Here is an 18,733-nt window from a genome sequence, read left to right as displayed (position 1 = left end):
GGTGTCCCATCCGTTGTCTCGCCCTCGGTTGGCGTGTCTGAGCCCTCATCGCTCACCAACTCGCGGCATCCTCTTTGGGACCACTGCCCTCCGGCAGTGCCCCTCAGTCCTTCCATGCTCCCTTCCGGGGGGGGGGGGGGGGAGTCAATCAGCAGTCCCTGCGTTCCAGCCACCGTGGTCAACCGCACACCCCAAAGTCTAATCCCTCCTGTCAGGGATCTGGCGTGGCCTGTAATAGCCGCTCCCTATGGTCAATGACTGGTTGTCCTGCATGCGGGGTAGGAGGGGACCCAGGCCTGCCCTCTACTCTGGGTCCCGACCCAGGGACCCTCTGGCGGCAGCCTCGCTGTCCTCCTTCTCTCCTCTCGTCTGTCCGCTTCCCTGGGCCGCTTCCCCTATGGCCCCTTGCACCCGCTAGGCCCTTCCACTCAGGGCCTGCAGCCTGGCAGACCTTAGGCTAGAGCTCCCCTCTGCTCCCTGAGCCTGGCCAGCACTGCGCTGTCCACGGTGCTAGTCTCCCAGTTTGGAGATAGACCTTCCCCTCTCGAAGGCCCGGGACAGACTGCCTGCTCACTCCCTGTGCTCCCAGTAAGCCCTTCTCTGATTGGCTGTGTGTCTGCGCAGGCCCACTGGCCTGATGCAGCCCATAATCTCAGGGAGTGGGGCAGCCACCCCACTACAGGGTGTGAATAGGGGTTGGGGCAGTCAGAGGGTGGAGAATGGGGGGTTGAATGGGGGCAGGAATCCCGGGGGGGCAGTCAGGAAGGAGAGGAGGGGTTCGATGGGGTGGAAGTCAGGGAGGAGGTTCCGGGGGTGGTCAGGGGACAGGAAACAGGATGGGTTGGGGCAGGAATCCCAGGGGGTCATCAGGGGGAGAGAAGCGGGGGGGGGGGGGTTGAATAGGGGGTGGGGGCCGGGCCACACCTGGCTGTTTGGGGAGGCACAGCCTCCGCTAACTGGCCCTCCATACAATTTCAGAAACCCGATGTGGTCATCAGGCCAAAAAGTTTGCCCGCCCCGGCTTAGCCTGTTATGACTGCATGCAAACACACAGAACTCCACAGCCATGCCCCTTACGCCCCCTTCCTGGCACATGTCTGGCCAAAGTTTCAAACCCCTATCATATCTGGAATAAATGATTTTGTCACCTTTGAACTATGCATTGTCACTTACTCAGGGCTTGTGGCAAAGCTCCAATTCAGCTCTAGGAAAAAAAATCAGGGAGGCAGAAAGGTTCATCAACACCATTTTCCAGATGGGGAAGTGAGGTACAATGAGATTGTGATTTGGGAGGGGGGTGTCACACTGGATGCCTGTGGCAGAGCCAGAAATTGAACCAAGACATCCTGAGTGAGAGTCTAGTGCTATAAGCACAATACTGCCTTTCCACCTTGAAAAGGATTAGCTAGACTCACAGGGGTCAGCAACCTGCGGCACGCGTGCCAAAGGTGGCATGTGAGCTGATTTTTAGTGGCACTCTGCTGCCAGCCGGGGTTCCGTCCGCCGGCCCCTGTCAGCCAGGGTCCCGGCTGCTGGCCCCGCTCAGCCTGCTGCTGGCCTGGATGGACAGAACCCCGGGCCGGCAGCAGGCTGAGCAGGTCTGGCAGCTGGGACCCCGGCTGGCAGGGGCCGGCAGCCAGAACCCCAGACCGGCAGTGGGCTGAGCGGTTCCATCTGCAGCCTACACTGCCGGTCTGGGGTTCCGTCCACTGGCCCTGCTCAGCCCGCTGCCAATTTGGGGTTCCGTCTGCTGGCCCCTGTAAATGTAAAATTTATTACTGGCACGCGAAACCTTAAATCAATGAAGACTTGGCACACCACTTCTGAAAGGTTGCCAACCCCTGAGCTAGAGTGCAGTAGCAAACCTGTGCACAGACAAATCTCAAAAGGTTTTGAAATGTGGATGCTTTTACACACTTAATCTGAGTCATCTGAACTTCTTGAGTTTATAAAAAAAATGTAAAGGAAATCTTATGATTAAATTCTCACAACGTTTTCTCATGAGATACTACATAGATGGCCTTTGTGGTTTAGTGGCTGTCATTAAAACCTTATTTTGTTTCTTAATTAACTTTACCACATTATTCATGGCTTCCTCAGATTTACAATAGGGAATACTATGAATACAGTCATAACATCATCTGCAACAATACAGTGTCAAGATTTTAATGGTAACCAGTGGATTTTGGCTTATCTGCTTCTGCTTCTAACTGGAATCCCAAGTCTACAGTTATACGGCAATGAAAAAAAAAACAGTAAAAACTATTAACCAAACATTTTTTAATCTCAAGAAAAGTTCTGGTTTGATTCATACATTGGGCAAGGTTTAGGTGCATTCACTAATCTCTAAGGAAACCTTATAGCAGCTGTGACTGTCATTCAATTACTAGGTAAAAACTGGTTCAACAAAATTAGTAAAATAAATTACCGGAAAGATGGAGAAGATCAGAATAGATGGGAATAGCTTTCAGGGTATAATTTTCTTTTAAATAGAGAGCTTGATGTTGCTTCTATTGAAGTCAATGGGAGTTCTGCCACTGATTTCAGCTGGAGCATGGTCAGATGTGTACTGCGTGGATGGAAATAATGGTGTATCGGCGAATGTAACCTTCAGTCAATTAATGAGTTCATAATTACACTGATGATATAAAGTATTTCCATTATTACCCAGACAAAAATGATATAATCTGAATAAAAGTCAACTAGCTCAAATATAATATAATGGATTTCCATGTTTACCCAATTTTACCTATAGTATATGTGTGTGCGCATATATATATATATATACACAGAGAGAGAGAGGGAGAGAGAGGGTAAAATTCCATGGAATAAATGTCTAATAGTTTAATCAATGGCTTTCTAAAAATGGCATCAGATTGTTCCATGTTTGTCATTCAGTGATATCTCAGTTTACAAGTAAAAAGGTGTCATTTCCCCTCTCCCCCGCCCCATGCCATAATTTCAAACTCAAATATAGATCCATAACAAAGATTTTTAGGGCTACAATTGTCCTCTGTTACAAGTGTGCAACCCTTCCAAATTCTTCCCCTTTGCTGGAGTGGAGAGTGCAAAGTCTGAATGAGCTGTTGAAATTTAGTTAGTCCTTCTGTTGTTGTCACATGAGCCAGAATAGAATCCAACTCACTTTCATTGATGTTTTGGCATTGCAGTACTAACAGGATTAAAAAAGGAGAAAGAATTTATTTTTGTTACCCAACGATAATGGGACAATGAATACAGGCTGAAATTGAATCTGTTGATTAAGAAAGTGCAGTGTTTGTATGCTAGAAGAACTTCTCTGGTGTTACTTCACTTTCAGATTTATTGCAGAATGCATTTCTGATGAAACAAAGTAGGTACACATTTTATCCTTATTTTGTCAGATAAAAGTTACTGAATTTCAGTGGTTACCTGTAATAAGAGCAACATTTTTAAAATAGCTTATTAATTTTTAATAAAAATAGTTTATTTGTTGATGCTATTTCAAAAGTAAACAGGAATAGGAGGTTGGTCTGGTGAGGGATGACGGAATTCATGGCTACCAGTTGAATTCTGGCTTATTCCCCCTCTATCCTGTAATCCAGTCCATACCAGAAGATCCTGGGGTCTTCACAGACAAGGTCAGCTCCCACACTGCTGCACTGGGCAGCACAGTATGGGAAGGAGGTGAGCAGCCCTCAGTGGTGAATGAACAGGTTAAGGAATATTTAGAAAAATTGGACATGCACAAGTCCATGGGTCCAGATCTAGTGCATCTGAGGGTGCTGAGGGAGTTGGCTGATGTGAAGAGCCATTGGCCATTATCTTTGAAAACTTGTGGCCACTGGGGGAGGACCTGGATGATTGGAAAAAGGCAAATACAGTGCCCATCTTTAAAAAAGGGAAGAAGGCAAAGCTGAAGAACTACAGATCAGTCAGCCTCACCCCAGTCCCTGGAGAAATCATGGAGCAGATCCTCAAGGAATCCATTTTGAAGCACTTGGAGGAGAGGAAGGTGATCAGGAATGGTCACCATGGATTCACCAAGGGCAAGTCATGCCTGACCAACCTGATTGCCTTTTATGATGAGATAACTGGCTCTGTGGATATGGGGAAAGTGATGGACGTGATATATCTTGACTTTAGCAAAGCTTTGGATGTGATGTCCCACAGTATTCTTGCCAGTAAGTTAAAAAAGTATGGATTGGATGAATGGACTATATGGTGAATAGAAAGGTGGCTAGGTTGTCAGGTAGTGCTCAAGGGCTCAATGTCTAGTTGGCAGCTGGTATCAAGCGTAGTGCCCCAGGGGTCTGTCCTGGAGCCAGTTTTGTTCAATATCTTCATTAATGATCTGGATGATGGGATGGATAGTGTAATAAGTGAAGGCCCTAATGAAGGCCCAGTATGAGGCCTGAGGCCTGAACCAAACTAAAGTAATGGTCAAGACTTTGCTAACATAAAGCAAAGTTAAGCTGCGAGCAAGAGGCAGGCCCTGCTCACAGAAGCTGGCAAGAAAAGGGCTGATGTTGCATAAATATATATTCATCTCGCATAGTTAAAGTATAAACATGGTACCAAGATACACTATACCGGAACATTCCACAGATAACATGGAACAGGCCGACCCATCCCAATGACAGGGGCAAAAGGGTAAAATGATGGATAGAGTTGTTTTGATCGAACCAACATGTACAAGGTGCGAGGCGGCACCTTATTACGTGAAGGGGTTGCACCTTAATACGTCAGGAGTGATGTGTAACTTGTTTGTACCCGTGTATAAAAATGTATCCTTGGGGTGGTGTCTTTGTCTGGCCACGGGTGCAGTGGAAAGTCCCGCCACTGAGCCGGGTCCTTGCCAAGAGGCATCTATTAGTAGTATACCCGGTAGACTAAGTAATCTACGGGGAACTGCAATTGTGTCCGAGGTCGCAATAAACCTGGCCGAGGTGCCTTTGTACCTTACTAGACACTGTAGTTATTGGGGGTTCTCGTCGGGTTTGCTGTGTCAGCTATCTGCGCAGAGCTGAGGCAGCACACAGAGGGAACACACGCACGCAGCCGAGTGATATCACTAGGAGAAAGCAGAAGCACCACACCGGTAGCATCTGACAACAGATAGCACCCTCAGCAAGTTCATGGATGACCCTAAACTAGGGGAACAGGCAGATATGGTGGAGGGTAGGGATAGGGTTCAGAGTGACCTAGATAAATTGAAGGATTGGGCCAAAAGAAATCTGATGAGGTTCAACAAGGACAAGTGCAGAGTCCTGCACTTAGGACAGAAGAATCCCATGCACCACTACAGGCTGGGGACCTACTGGCTAAGTGGCAGTTCTGCAGAAAAGGACCTGGGGATTACAGTGGACAAGAAGCTGGATATGAGTCAACAGTGTGCCCTTGTTGCCAAGAAGGTTAACTGCATATTGGGCTGCAACAGTAGGAGCATTGCCAGCGGATCAAGGGAAGTGATTATTCCCCTCTGTTTGGCACTGGTGAGGCCACATCTGTAGTATTGTGTCTAGTTTTAGGCCCCCCACTACAGAAAGGATGTGGAGAAATTGGAAAGAGTCCAGAGGCGGGCAACAAAAATGACTGGGGGGCTGGAGCACATGACTTACGAGGAGAGGCTGAGGGAACTGGGGTTATTTAGTCTGCAGAAGAGAAGAGTGAGGGGGGATTTGATAGCAGCCTTCAACTACCTGAAGGGGGGGGGTTCCAATGAGGATGGAGCTAGTTTGTTCTCAGTAGTGGCAGATGACAGAACAAGGAGCAGGGGCTTGGACTAGATGACCTCCTGAAGTCTCTTCCAACCCTAATCTTCTATGATTCTATGGGCATGGCTTCACTTGCAGATGTAGTTAATGTGACGGGTTGGATCACAGAAACCCCCTTGGGAGCTGCCACCTGATGTGCCAAGACTACCTCTGCTCCTGTTTTCCCTGCCAGCTCAGGACTCCAGCACCCTGTCTTGCTGAGCCAGACACTCCCGTCTGCTCCAACACAAACCCAGGGTCTGACTCACTTGTCCCAAAGCTGCAAGTTTACCTGAAAACAGCTCACAGAAGTGTGCTTGTCTTTAGCACTCAGATGCCCAACTCCCAATGGGGTCTAAACCCAAATAAATCCGTTTTACCCTGCATAAAGCTTATGCAGGGCAAACCCTTAAATTGTTCGCCCTCTAAACACTGATAGAGAGATATGCACAGTTGTTTGCTCCCCCAGGTATTAATACATACTCTGAGTAAATTACTAAATAAAAAGTGATTTTATTAAATACAGAAAATAGGATTTAAGTGATTCCAAGTAGTAACAGACAGAACAAAGTAAGTCACCAAGTAAAATAAAATAAAATGCGCAAATCTATGTCTAATCAAACTAAATACGGATAAGTTCCTCACCAGTTCCAGAATGCTCCCTTTTACAGGCTAATCTCCTTTTAGCCTGGGTCCAGCAATCACTCACAACCCCAGTAGTTACTGTTGTTTGTTTCAGTTTCCTTCAAGTATCCTGGGGGGGGGGGTGTGGGGTGTGGAGAGGCTCCTTCTTTAGCCAGCTGAAGACAAAATGGAGGGGTCTTCCACAGGTTTAAATAGACTCTCTCTTGTGGGTGGAGACCCCCCTCCTTCCTCCTATGCAAAGTCCAGCTCCAAGATGGAGTTCTGGAGTCACCTGGGCAAGTCACATGTCCCTGCATGATTCAGTCTTTACAGGCCGAAGCCATTGTCCACATGGTATCTTGCATGTCTCCAGGAAGACTTCTTGTGTGAATTGGAGCATTCCAAGATGCATTGTTCCCCAAGTGTTTCCTGATCAGGTACTTAACCTGGCGAATTCCTTCCTAAAGAAGCTGACTAAATGCCTCACAAAGCTTACTTAGAAACCAAGCCAGCATACAGCCCATATTCTTAACCTCAAGTAGAAAATGATATACATGTACAAATAGGATGAATAGATATAGTAGACCATGACCTTTACGGTGATATATTACATGGCACAGGCAGCACAAAACATATTCCAGTTATGTCATACATACATTTATAAGCACACACAGCCCCATAAAGCCTTATGGGGTACACTGTCACAGTTAAACCAGCCTTCGGAGACCACAGCAGGGAAAACGCTGCCATGTGTTTACACTGTCAGCTGGAAGCACACTGGCATGGCCACATTAGCAGCTCTTGCCACGCCACAAAGAGCAGTGCATTGTGGTAGCTATCCCAGTGTGCAAGTGACTGCAATGTGCTTTTCAAATGGGAGGTGGTGGAATGTGACAGGGAGTGTGTTTGTGTAGGTGTTTTGGGAGGGTAAGAGTGTGTCAGCATGCTGTCTTGTAAATTCAGACAGCTGCAGATCCCCTGCCCTCCAGCCTCTCTCATGCACACACTCACAGCATGCAGCATTCCACAGTAACAGTTGCTTTGTCCCGGAGCAGATAAGCATGCCGGCTGTCAGAAATGGAGCTTTGAAAGGGGATATCCACATTCCTGTAGCTGATTTCAAAACAATGAGAAGAGTGGCCACTTGACTTTAGGGGATTATGGGATGTTTCCGGAGGCCAAACACAGCGCAAGTAATGCAACGCCTCGTTCACACTGATGCCTGGGTGTGTCAGCCGGGACACAGCAAGCTTTATGCTTTTCGTAGAGGTGGATTACCAGGAGCGCTCCAGCTGCAGAGTCCAGGCACTCCATGTACCTTGCCAGTGTGGACACATCGAGAGTTAGAGCTCCCGGAGCTGCTTTAATGCGCTCTAACTTGCAAGTGTAGCCAAGCCCTCAGTCTTCACAGAGCCCTACTGATGTCAATAGGGGTGTGCCCAAATGGCTCTTATGGCAGGAGAGAGGCCTAACTTGCTACTTGAGACAAAGGTCATTTTGAATAATGGTTCTTTGTTGGCCTAAGTAAAAAAGACTTGTCTTAAGCCTTGTCCAAATGGTGATCTTTGACCATAGGTGCAAACACCTCGTATGAAGGTGCACTGCACCAGTGTAAACACCATTGAAATGTGAACTGGTGAAAATCAGTTTGCATGGGTGCAGTATGACTACAGAGGGGTTTGCACCAATGCGGTTATATAGGTGTAGCTATACTGGCGGTTAAAATCCCAGGGAGAATAAGACCTTGTTTTCTCTCTAGAGCACAAGTTCACATCACAGATCACCATCAGCAATTTACACACTACCTAAAGAAGGCAAAAGATAGAGAATGAGCATGGAACATGATCTTCCCTCTAATCCACGTGAGGGTCAAGGTTGGGAGCTACACTTACGTAATGTGGGGAAGCTGGTCTTCCTATTGGGTGTTGAGGTTAATTATTAATTATTATTATTGTTATTGTTATTATTAGCACCTGGGAGCTGTAGCCATGGACCAGAACCCCATTGTGCCAGGTGCAGTACAAAACCAGAACTAAGATAGTCCCCTTTGTTCTCTGGTAAATAGAGGTATTCACTCTATGGTGTTGTCACTCTGGCATCTTTGATTAAATTCACTGATTTTTTAAGCGTACACAAGCTTATTTGAAATGTATAAAAATGTCTTTAATTTTTATGGCTAACATGCTTCAATTTCATATTCAGAGAAGGCAAGGCATAGGTGTTAGAATTGAAATTCTATGGAAAATTGTAGTTTAAGAGCCAAGATCATAAATAATATACTGGGCATGCTAGGTAATAGACACAGTACCTAGGCATTTTCCCTGTGGTATATTAAAATATAAATGTGTTAAATTGCAAACTGTGTCCCTAGTTCACAGGTAGCTAATTCAACTTACATCAATCTGTCAACTGCCAACATCAAGGACAAATTTTGCAAGTGAGCTGAGACTTTTACAAGACTTAGATAATTTGCTTTTTTCCCTATGTTGTGATTATCCACTAGGTATGATCAGTCTAATGTAATAAAGATGATGCCAGTGATTGAAAGGGGGGCAGATTACTGAAGTGGTGCACAGAAAGCAGATGCACAAATCTTGGTAGGAAATAAAGGAACTGATATGCTTGCCTCCCACATACTGCTTTGAAAATGTACCTCCCCAAAGGGCTGGAAGCTATGCTGACCCACAGAATTAAGTTGTCTCTGCACTTATTTTTAACTGAACATTAAACCTGATCATGAATATGTAATGTACGATGTAGTAACTTTGTCTTAATAAAAATGTATGATATTGTTCTAAATGAAAGACATTCTCAGAAAAGGAGAATACCTTTTTGTGTAGACTAAAACTTGATTTTCCTCTCACTTAGTCTGGCATGAATCATGGGTAATTCAACTGAAGATAAACTAATATATGTGAGACGAGAATCAGGTTCCTAGTCTCTTTAAGGTACATGGGAGATTTATGTGAACTGTTCTTATTAGCATTAATCACTGTAAATAGCCCTCATGCACTGAGAAAAGAACAGGGTCCTTAGAGTTCTACCTGGTTCTCAAACATCAGGTCCATTCATACAAAGCATGCAGTTGCTATCCGGAGTCAGCATATGTAGCTAACTAACTGTCATGGAGAAGTATTCAGAAATGAACTTAATGGATTTCAGGCATCCAGAAAGTGAAAATATATAGCAGCATGTAGGAGAGAGAGAGAGAGAGAGAGAGAGAGACACTATAAGCTAGAGGCAGATGAGATAATTAGGTCATTTCCCCCCTGCTCTGGGATTTGTCTTTTTTCAAATTTGTGTAGTAGCTACTGTTCAAGCCATTAACATTTCTTTGAAAATGAACATAAATTGTGTTGCCAGTCCCTTTGGAAAAACTATTTCTCCATACCTGCCCTTTTACCAAGAGCATAAAAGGTACTTTCCTAAATAACTGATGTCAGCGTCAGTAGTTTTGTCTGATTGGTAGGGGATGCTGTCTGACTTCTGCTGTCATTTGCATGTGTATGATCCTTCTTCCTCTCTTGAGATGGGCGTATCTGATGCATAACATTTCAGTCTCATTTGATCCACTTACATAGAGCCTGTCACCATTACTAATTCTGTCCCTGGATGTAAGTGTTCCAATTTTTTAACCCTGGCTTTTATACACTTGCTGTGACTATTGCAATTCTGACCTACTTTATTATTTCTTAGATATTTTCGATCATTGGGAAAATTGTGACTTGATCCCCAAATGTGATTTCTGGGAGAGGTAGAAAATACCTTACCTGCAGTGAACATACATTAAGTATTAGTCAACTGATCGTACTTAGAGTTCTACTTTCCCGTGGCCCAAAAAATATTCTGAGGAGGATAAGGGAAATACCCACCATACTGCACCAGTCTGATTCTACTACTTTCCGCCCAAAAAAACATACAACTTCCAGCATCATGAACCCAAAAGGTTCACTTAGAACTGTTGTATTAGGGAATCCAAAAAGTTTATGTTAGAAGCTGGTGTGCAAAAGCCTAATGTTTTCAGTAGTACTGCAAACTGGCTTGTATGCTGAGCTATGCCGGGTGGCATCTGTTGAAAATAATTCTGTGTTCAGTTATCACAGAAAGCCAGACCTGCTAATGCTCACCCAGAAAATCTTTAGCAATTAGATTTATTTAGATAAGTAAAAGGATGTAACATTCAGTAGTGGAAGATAATATCTCAGTAATTCTTCTTTTTTACATCAAAGATTTAAAATGAAAGAAGTTATAAATTCTTTAAGTCATAAAACAAGGCCTCTGATAGTAGGATAGCTGAAATATTTCCATACTGCTCCTCTAGCAAAATCTGCACTTCCTCCACAATTTTTTCTTTGTTTTCTCTCATCAGTAGAACTTCAGAGCATGCAGCAGAACATAGCGATTATGTAACATGTCTAAAACTTCAAATTCTTCTTCGAGTGGTGCCCTTGTGGGTGCTCCACTTTAGGTGTCGTTGCGCCCCTGCGCTTGTAGCCAGAGATGTAAGGTGCCTGGTTGGGTCGCACATCACAGTCCCCGTCTCTCTTCTCTTCAGGCTGTTAACTAGTGCTGTGCGACCCACCCACTCCCACTTCCTTCTCCTCCGCTTTCGACTTGAGTCGGAGCACTCAGCAGCACTCACAGCTAGAAATAAGCCCTTTTTCCCTTTCCTTTAGCAGTAGTTCTCAGTTCTTAGTTAGAATATTATAGCCTTTTCCCTTCCTACTTTACCTACTTTATCCCCAACCCTTAAACATTTTTTTTCCTCATAGGATCTTAAGTTTCAATTATCCCCAATTGCAGCGACATCTCTCTCTCCACATCACTGAGAAATACGTTCCCTCAGGGCATTCCTTGTTCCTCAGGCTTTAAACACTGCACTACCTGACGGCATTCAGCACATCTCTCAGATGGGCACGTTCAGTGCATCTGCTGCCTTGGTGAGGAACACATACCACAAGTGCTCACACTGCCACAGCTTGAACGCCTGCACTAGAAAAGCCAAGGATTTACAGCTAAATATTCTCCTAATTCGCCCGACATCTGAGCCTGAGGTACGAAACCCTCCTGGCCAGAAATCGCCGACTGCCGCCTAAGTTAAAGGCTCCTTTTTCAGCAGCAAAGAGCCTGAATGACATACTAAGAAGGAAGCAAAGAAACGGGGTTCCACATCCCCTATTCTGGAGTTAGCCAAGAAGAGGCACTCCAATAGCAGCAAACGCTCCCAGTACCAACTGCATTGGCCATACCAATGGCCGACAGACCAGGTCCCTCCAGTACTGACGGTAACAGGAAATCCAGGTCTCCTAAGTAGTCCAGCTCTGACACAGGCAGAAAAGGGAAAGTGAAACCCCATGCCGCAGCACCGACAACAACATACAAACCATAGGTACCAATCATCCCTGCTGTAATGCTGCCACCTACTGCTGGCACTATGCATTCCAGCCACACACCTGCTCCCGTAAGCTCACTCCAGCATGCGGTACCGAGTTCCCTCATTCCACCCGTACTGGGACCTTGCACGTCTCAGCAGTTCCTCTGTCATACAGACTAATCTGTCTCATCGGTACTGCAGTCTCCTCTCCTCAGCACAGATGGTACCATGGTACACGCGGTATTCAGCCAACCCAGCTCGTCACAGTTTTCTAAACAATTTTCTAGTGGGGAGGTTGCCGAAGAGGAGAATATAGGACACTCACCACAGCTTCCCTCTCCCGTGGCTACACCTGCTACACAGGCCCCACCAGACGACAAAAAGGATCAGTACAAAGCACTCGTCACAGAAGGCCAACTCATCACCAGAACAGCGCTACAAGTGGCCCTTGACTCAGCTAATTCCGCTGCTAGATCCATAGCAACAGCGATTGTTATGAGGAGAGGCTCCTGGCTCAATCTATCCAGTTTTCCAAAGCCAGTGCAGTCTACTGTAGAACTTACCCTTCGAAGGCACCAAACTCTCATGGACAAAACAGATAAGTCATTTCACACCTTGAAGGACTGGAGGACCATCTTGTGATCTCTGAGCATCCACACACATAGGAACAAGAGAAGCAGACCAATACCAGACCAATTACCAAACTCCTCAACAATTACAACCCCCTACATATACTCAACGATGTATAATAGATATTGTGACCAATGGGGTGGAAACAGAGAACCTCGAGGAGAAGGCAATCTGCTCCCCAGACTATTACCTCTTAGCCATCAACCTTTAGACAACAGATTTGAAGCCTTGATTGAGGGCCCGAGATTCCCATCTCTCTCAATATTGTCAACACCTGCCATTGGCAAAATTTTTGGAGATCGCCTACTCCCATTCTACCCCATCTGGCAGTCCATCACCACAGAAAGATGGGTATTAGAAATCATCAGAACTGATTGCACCATCCCCCTTACCTGTGAACCCCCTACCCACTCCCCTTCCCTCCATCTTCAGGGACACCTCTCATGAACATCTGCTGCGGGAAGTGGTGAACCATCTCATATCCCTGGGAGCAATAGAACCTGTACCAACTGAGTACAGAGGGAAGGGGTTCTATTCCAACTATTTTCTCACCCAGAAAAAAACAGGAGGTTGGAGACCTGTTCTCTACAGCGACTCAACAAAACCCGCGTCACCATGGGACCTCAACCTCGTCCTCACTGATTACAAAAGCAGTATTTACCATGCCATGATATTTGACTATACTGTAGAATTTGCAGGATTTACTGGAAATACCATGGAAAACTCCATGTTGCAATGACAGCACATGTTTTTTTTTTTTTTTTTTTTTTTTTTTTGTAATAGCAATCAATGTATGTTTAGTAGTTAAGTTTCACCATTACTGTTTTCTCAATAAAGTCATTGTAAACATTTTGGGAGGAGGCTACGTGGTTAAATTTTTGGATGGGGGCAGAGCCCAGGCATATACAGTTTAGGTGTCTGAAATGCGCAAAAGTCCATTTTATAAAACCATCAAAGATCCACAAAGAGCTATTTATCTAAGCCCAGATCTCAGCTGGTGTAAATTGGCATAGCTCCACTGACTTCAAAACTATGGGGTATTTTTTCCTAAACAGCAAGCACTCCAATGATTTCAGTGGAGCTATTTCTCTGCTTCCTCTAACATGCTATTTCCTTCATTTTCTGCTTAAAGTGAGTTTAGCCATAACTACTTTCCAACATCCCCTGAGGATCCCTTTACCTAGACCCATTTTATTATTGCATGGAACACAAGATGATCCTTCCCTCTAACTCCTCCCCTTCTAGAGTGATCCAACATTCCAGAGTCACTAGCACTCAAGCAGCCATGTGGCTATCCCTTCCCTAATGCCTGCTCCAGCAGATCTGGCTGGGACACACATCTACATACACTATTCTGATACAAACAGTTCTTCTTCTTCAAACAACACAGAAATTCTTCCACAGGTGCCCCTTCTCCAGGCTTAGCCTCTGCACTTTTGAAGGGAAAAGAGGGATAAAGAGGGTCGGAGGGGCATGTAAGGGATAAAGAGGGTAGGAGGGGCACACACTTAGAATCATAGAATCCTACAAAGGTAGGGCTGGAAGGGACCCTGAGAAATCATCAAGTCCAGTCCCTTGCACTGTGGCAGGACCAAGTAAACCTAGACCATCCCTGACAGGTGTGTGTTTGTCCAAACTGTTTGTTTTTTAAAAGCTTCCAATGATGGGGATTCCACAACCTCCCTGGGATGACTATTCCAGATCTTAACCACTCTTAAAGTTAGAAAGTTTTTTTCTATCTAACCTAAATCTCCCTTGCTGAAGATTAAGCCCACTATTTTTTGACCTATCTTCAAAGGAAATGGAGAACAACTAATTACCGTCCTCTTTATAACAGCCCTTAACATAACTGAAGGCTGTTATCAGGTCTCACCTGTCTTATTTTCTCAAGATTAAACATGCCCAATTTCTCAACCTTTCCTCATAGATCAGGTTTTCTAAACCATTATTATTTCTGTTGCACAATGTCTACTTTGTCCACATCTTTCCTAAAGTGTGGTGCCCAAAATTGGACACAGTACTCCAGCTGAGTCCTCAGTAGGGCCAAGTGGAATAGGACAATCACCTCCAGTGCTGTATATATAAACTCCTTTTTACACACCCTAGAATAAAATTAGTCTTTTTCACAGCTGCATCACATAGTTCACTCATATTGCATTTGTGATCCACTATCACTGGTCCTTTGCAGCAATACTAGCACCTAGCCAGTTTCCCCACTTGGTGGTTGCACATTTGATTTTTCCTTCCTAAGAGTAGTACTTTGCACTTGTCTTTATTGAATTTCATCTTGTGGAATTCAGACGAATTCTCCAATTTGTCAAAGTCATTTTGAAGTCTAATCCTCTCAAAACACTATCAAAGCATTGTCTTCCCACCCCTAAATCAGCAGATTAGCCAATCTTAATACAATGCTGACCAATTTATCATTACAGTAGCTGGTATGGATACCCCATCTATTACATTCCCTTCACAAAAAGAGGATGCATGGACAGTGTATCTTTATTAGAACCATGCTTCCATGGATCAGGAAGGTGGCCAAACCTGAGGGCAATGCAGAGACACCAGTCAGCTGGGATGGCCATTGCCTGTTCCCCTAAAATTAGTAGATTGGGGCTGATTAATCCTCTACTGCTACCAAATGGCAAATCCTATTGGAAGTAAAAGGATGAAACTCTGAGTAGCGTGGCCTTATGTTGGACAAAAATATGCATAATGGATCATTAGACCCAGTGTCTCTTTTTTTATAATGCCCACCATTACCTGTCAATAACATGTATTTTGCTACTGACCAAAAACTTCCATTTATTCCTAATTTGCCAAGTAGCATTAGACTAAAAGCTAATGTATCGACATAAATTAATATGTGTGCATACATCACCTACCACAGTGGAGCACCAATTCTGATTGGGTTCTCAGATCTGCACTCCAATACAAGTAATAAATTATAATAATGTTTGTATCTAATCATAATAGTGAATTTATTATAAATTAAAACAAGAAACGCTTATATCAAAACAAATCAAGTATAAAACTATAGAAAAATCATATATGCATATAGTCAATTATGCACACATAGAATGTCAAAACGTCATAGAACAGGCTAGTCCAATGCCATTAAAATCAAAGAGGACTACCACTGACTTCAGTGGAATTTGGTTCAGGCCCTAAAATATTAAGACAATTACAGGGGAAAAATAAGGTTGTTTAGGTGTTAATCATTCAGAATTTTTTCTGTTTATGGTCTGCAGGCTTGGATGTTCTGGATGCTGTCAGAATTGTTTATGTAATAATAGCATCTGATTTCCATTGTTTTAAATATTTGGGATGGTGGGCATAAAAACATAAGAACATAAGAACGGCCGTACCGGGTCAGACCAAAGGTCCATCTAGCCCAGTATCCTGTCTACCCACAGTGGCCAATGCCAGGTGCCCCAGAGGGAGTGGACCAACAGGCAATGATCAAGTGATCTCTCTCCTGCCATCCATCTCCATCCTCTGACAAACAGAGGCTAGGGACACCATTTCTTACCCATCCTGGCTAATAGCCATTAATGGACTTAACCACCATGAATTTATCCAGTTCGCTTTTAAACGCTGTGATAGTCCTAAGCTTCACAACCTCCTCAGGTAAGGAGTTCCACAAGTTGACTGTGCGCTGCGTGAAGAAGAACTTCCTTGTATTTGTTTTAAACCTGCTGCCTATTAATTTCATTTGGTGACCCCTAGTTCTTGTATTATGGGAATAAGTAAATAACTTTTCCTTATTCACTTTCTCCACATCACTCATGATTTTATATACCTCTGTCATATCCCCCCTTAGTCTCCTCTTTTCCAATCTGAAAAGTCCTAGCCTCTTTAATCTCTCCTCATATGGGACTCGTTCCAAACCCCTAATCATTTTAGTTGCCATTCTCTGAACCTTTTCTAATGCCAGTATATTTTTTTTTAGATGAGGAGACCACATCTGTACGCAGTATTCGAGATGTGGGCGTACCATCAATTTATATAAGGTCAATAATATATTCTCAGTCTTATTCTCTATCCCCTTTTTAATGATCCCTAACATCCTGTTTGCTTTTTGACCGCCTCTGCACACTGTGTGGACATCTTCAGAGAACTATCCACAATGACTCCAAGATCTTTTTCCTGACTAGTTGTAGCTAAATTAGCCCCCATCATATTGTATGTATAGTTGGGGTTATTTTTTCCAATGTGCATTACTTTACATTTATCCACATTAAATTTCATTTGCCATTTTGTTGCCCAATCACTTAGTTTTGTGAGATCTTTTTGAAGTTCATCACAGTCTGCTTTGGTCTTAACTATCTTGAGCAGTTTAGTATCATCTGCAAACTTTGCCACCTCACTGTTTACCCCTTTCTCCAGATCATTTATAAATAAGTTGAATAGGATTGGTCCGAGGACTGACCCTTGGGGAACACCACTAGTTACCCCTCTCCATTCTGAGAATTTACCATTAATTCCTATCCTTTGTTCCCGGTCTTTTAGCCAGTTCTTAATCCATGAAAGGACCTTCCCTTTTATTCCATGACAACTTACTTTACTTAAGCGCCTTTGGTGAGGGACCTTGTCAAAGGTTTTCTGGAAATTTAAGTACGCTATGTCCACTGGATCCCCCTTGTCCACATGTTTGTTGACCCCTTCAAAGAACTCTAATACATTAGTAATACACGATTTCCCTTTACAGAAACCATGTTGACTATTGCTCAACAGTTTATGTTTTTCTATGTGTCGGACAATTTTATTCTTAACTATTATTTCGACTAATTTGCCCAGTACCGACGTTAGACTTACCGGTCTGTAATTGCCGGGATCACCTCTAGAGCCCTTTTTAAATATTGGCGTTACATTAGCTAACTTCCAGTCACTGGGTTCAGAAGCCTATTTAAAGGACAGGTTACAAACCTTAGTTAATGGTTCCGCAACTTCACATTTGAGTTCTTTCAGAACTCTTGGGTGAATGCCATCTGGTCCCGGTGACTTGTTAATGTTGTTTATCAATTAATTCCAAAACCTCCTCTGGTGACACTTCAGTCTGTGACAGTTCCTCAGATTTGTCACCTACAAAAGCTGGCTCAGGTTTGGGAATCTCCCTAACATCCTCAGCCGTGAAGACTGAAGCAAAGAATCCATTTAGTTTCTCCGCAATGACTTTTTTGTCTTTAAGCGCTCCTTTTGTATCTCGATCATCAAGGGGCCCCACTGGTTGTTTAGCAGGCTTCCTACTTCTGATATACTTAAAAAACATTTTGTTATTACCTTTGGAGTTTTTGGCTAGCCATTCTTCAAATTCCTCTTTGGCTTTTCTCATTACATTCTTGCACTTAATTTGGCAGCGTTTATACTCCTTTCTATTTGCCTCACTAGGATTTGACTTCCACTTTTTAAAGGAAGTCTTTTTATCTCTCACTGCTTCTTTTACATGGTTGTTAAGCCACAGTGGCTCTTTTTTAGTTCTTTTACTGTGTTTCTTAATTTGGGGTATACATTGAAGTTGGGCCTCTATTATGGGGTCTTTAAAAAGCGCCCATGCAGCTTGCAGGGATTTCACTTTAGTCACTGTACTTTTTAACTTCTGTTTAACTAACCCCCTCATTTTTGCATAGTTCTCCCTTTTAAAATTAAATGCCACAGTGTTGGGCTGTTGAGATGTTCTTCCCACCACAGTGATGTTGAATGCTATTGTATTATGGTCACTATTTCCAAGCGGTCCTGTTATAGTTACCTCTTGGACCAGCTCCTGCGCTCCACTCAGGACTAAATGTAGAGTTGCCTCTCACCTTGTGGGTTCCCGTACAAGCTGCTCCATGAAGCAGTCATTTAAAGTATCGAGAAATTTTATCTCTGCATTTCATCCTGAAGTGAAATGTTCCCAGTCAATATGGGGATAATTGAAATCCCCCACTATTATTGGGTTCTTAATTTTGATAGCCTCTCTAATTTCTCTTATCATTTCATCATCAATATCACTGTCCTGGTCAGGTGGTCTATAATAGATCCCTAATGTTATATTCTTATTAGAGCATGAAATTTCTATCCATAGAGATTCTATGGAACATGTGGATTCACTTAAGATTTTTACTTCATTTGATTCTACATTTTCTTTCACATATAGTGCCACTCCCCCCCCCCCCACACACGACCTGTTCTGTCCTTCCGATATATTTTGTATCCCGGAATGATTGTGTCCCATTGATTGCTCTCAGTCCAGCAGGTTTCTGTGATGCCTATTATACCAATATCCTCCTTTATCACGAGGCACTCTAGTTCACCCATCTTATTATTGGCATGTTGAGAGTATAAGGAATGTCATCTCTTTAATTACATCTTTAAACCTTAACTGTGACTA

The sequence above is a fragment of the Malaclemys terrapin genome, chromosome 1, assembly GCF_027887155.1.
Source record: "Malaclemys terrapin pileata isolate rMalTer1 chromosome 1, rMalTer1.hap1, whole genome shotgun sequence".
Taxonomy (NCBI): Eukaryota; Metazoa; Chordata; order Testudines; family Emydidae; genus Malaclemys; species Malaclemys terrapin.
The sequence above is the reverse complement of the archived record's forward strand: the minus strand, read 5'-3'. Positions refer to the sequence as shown.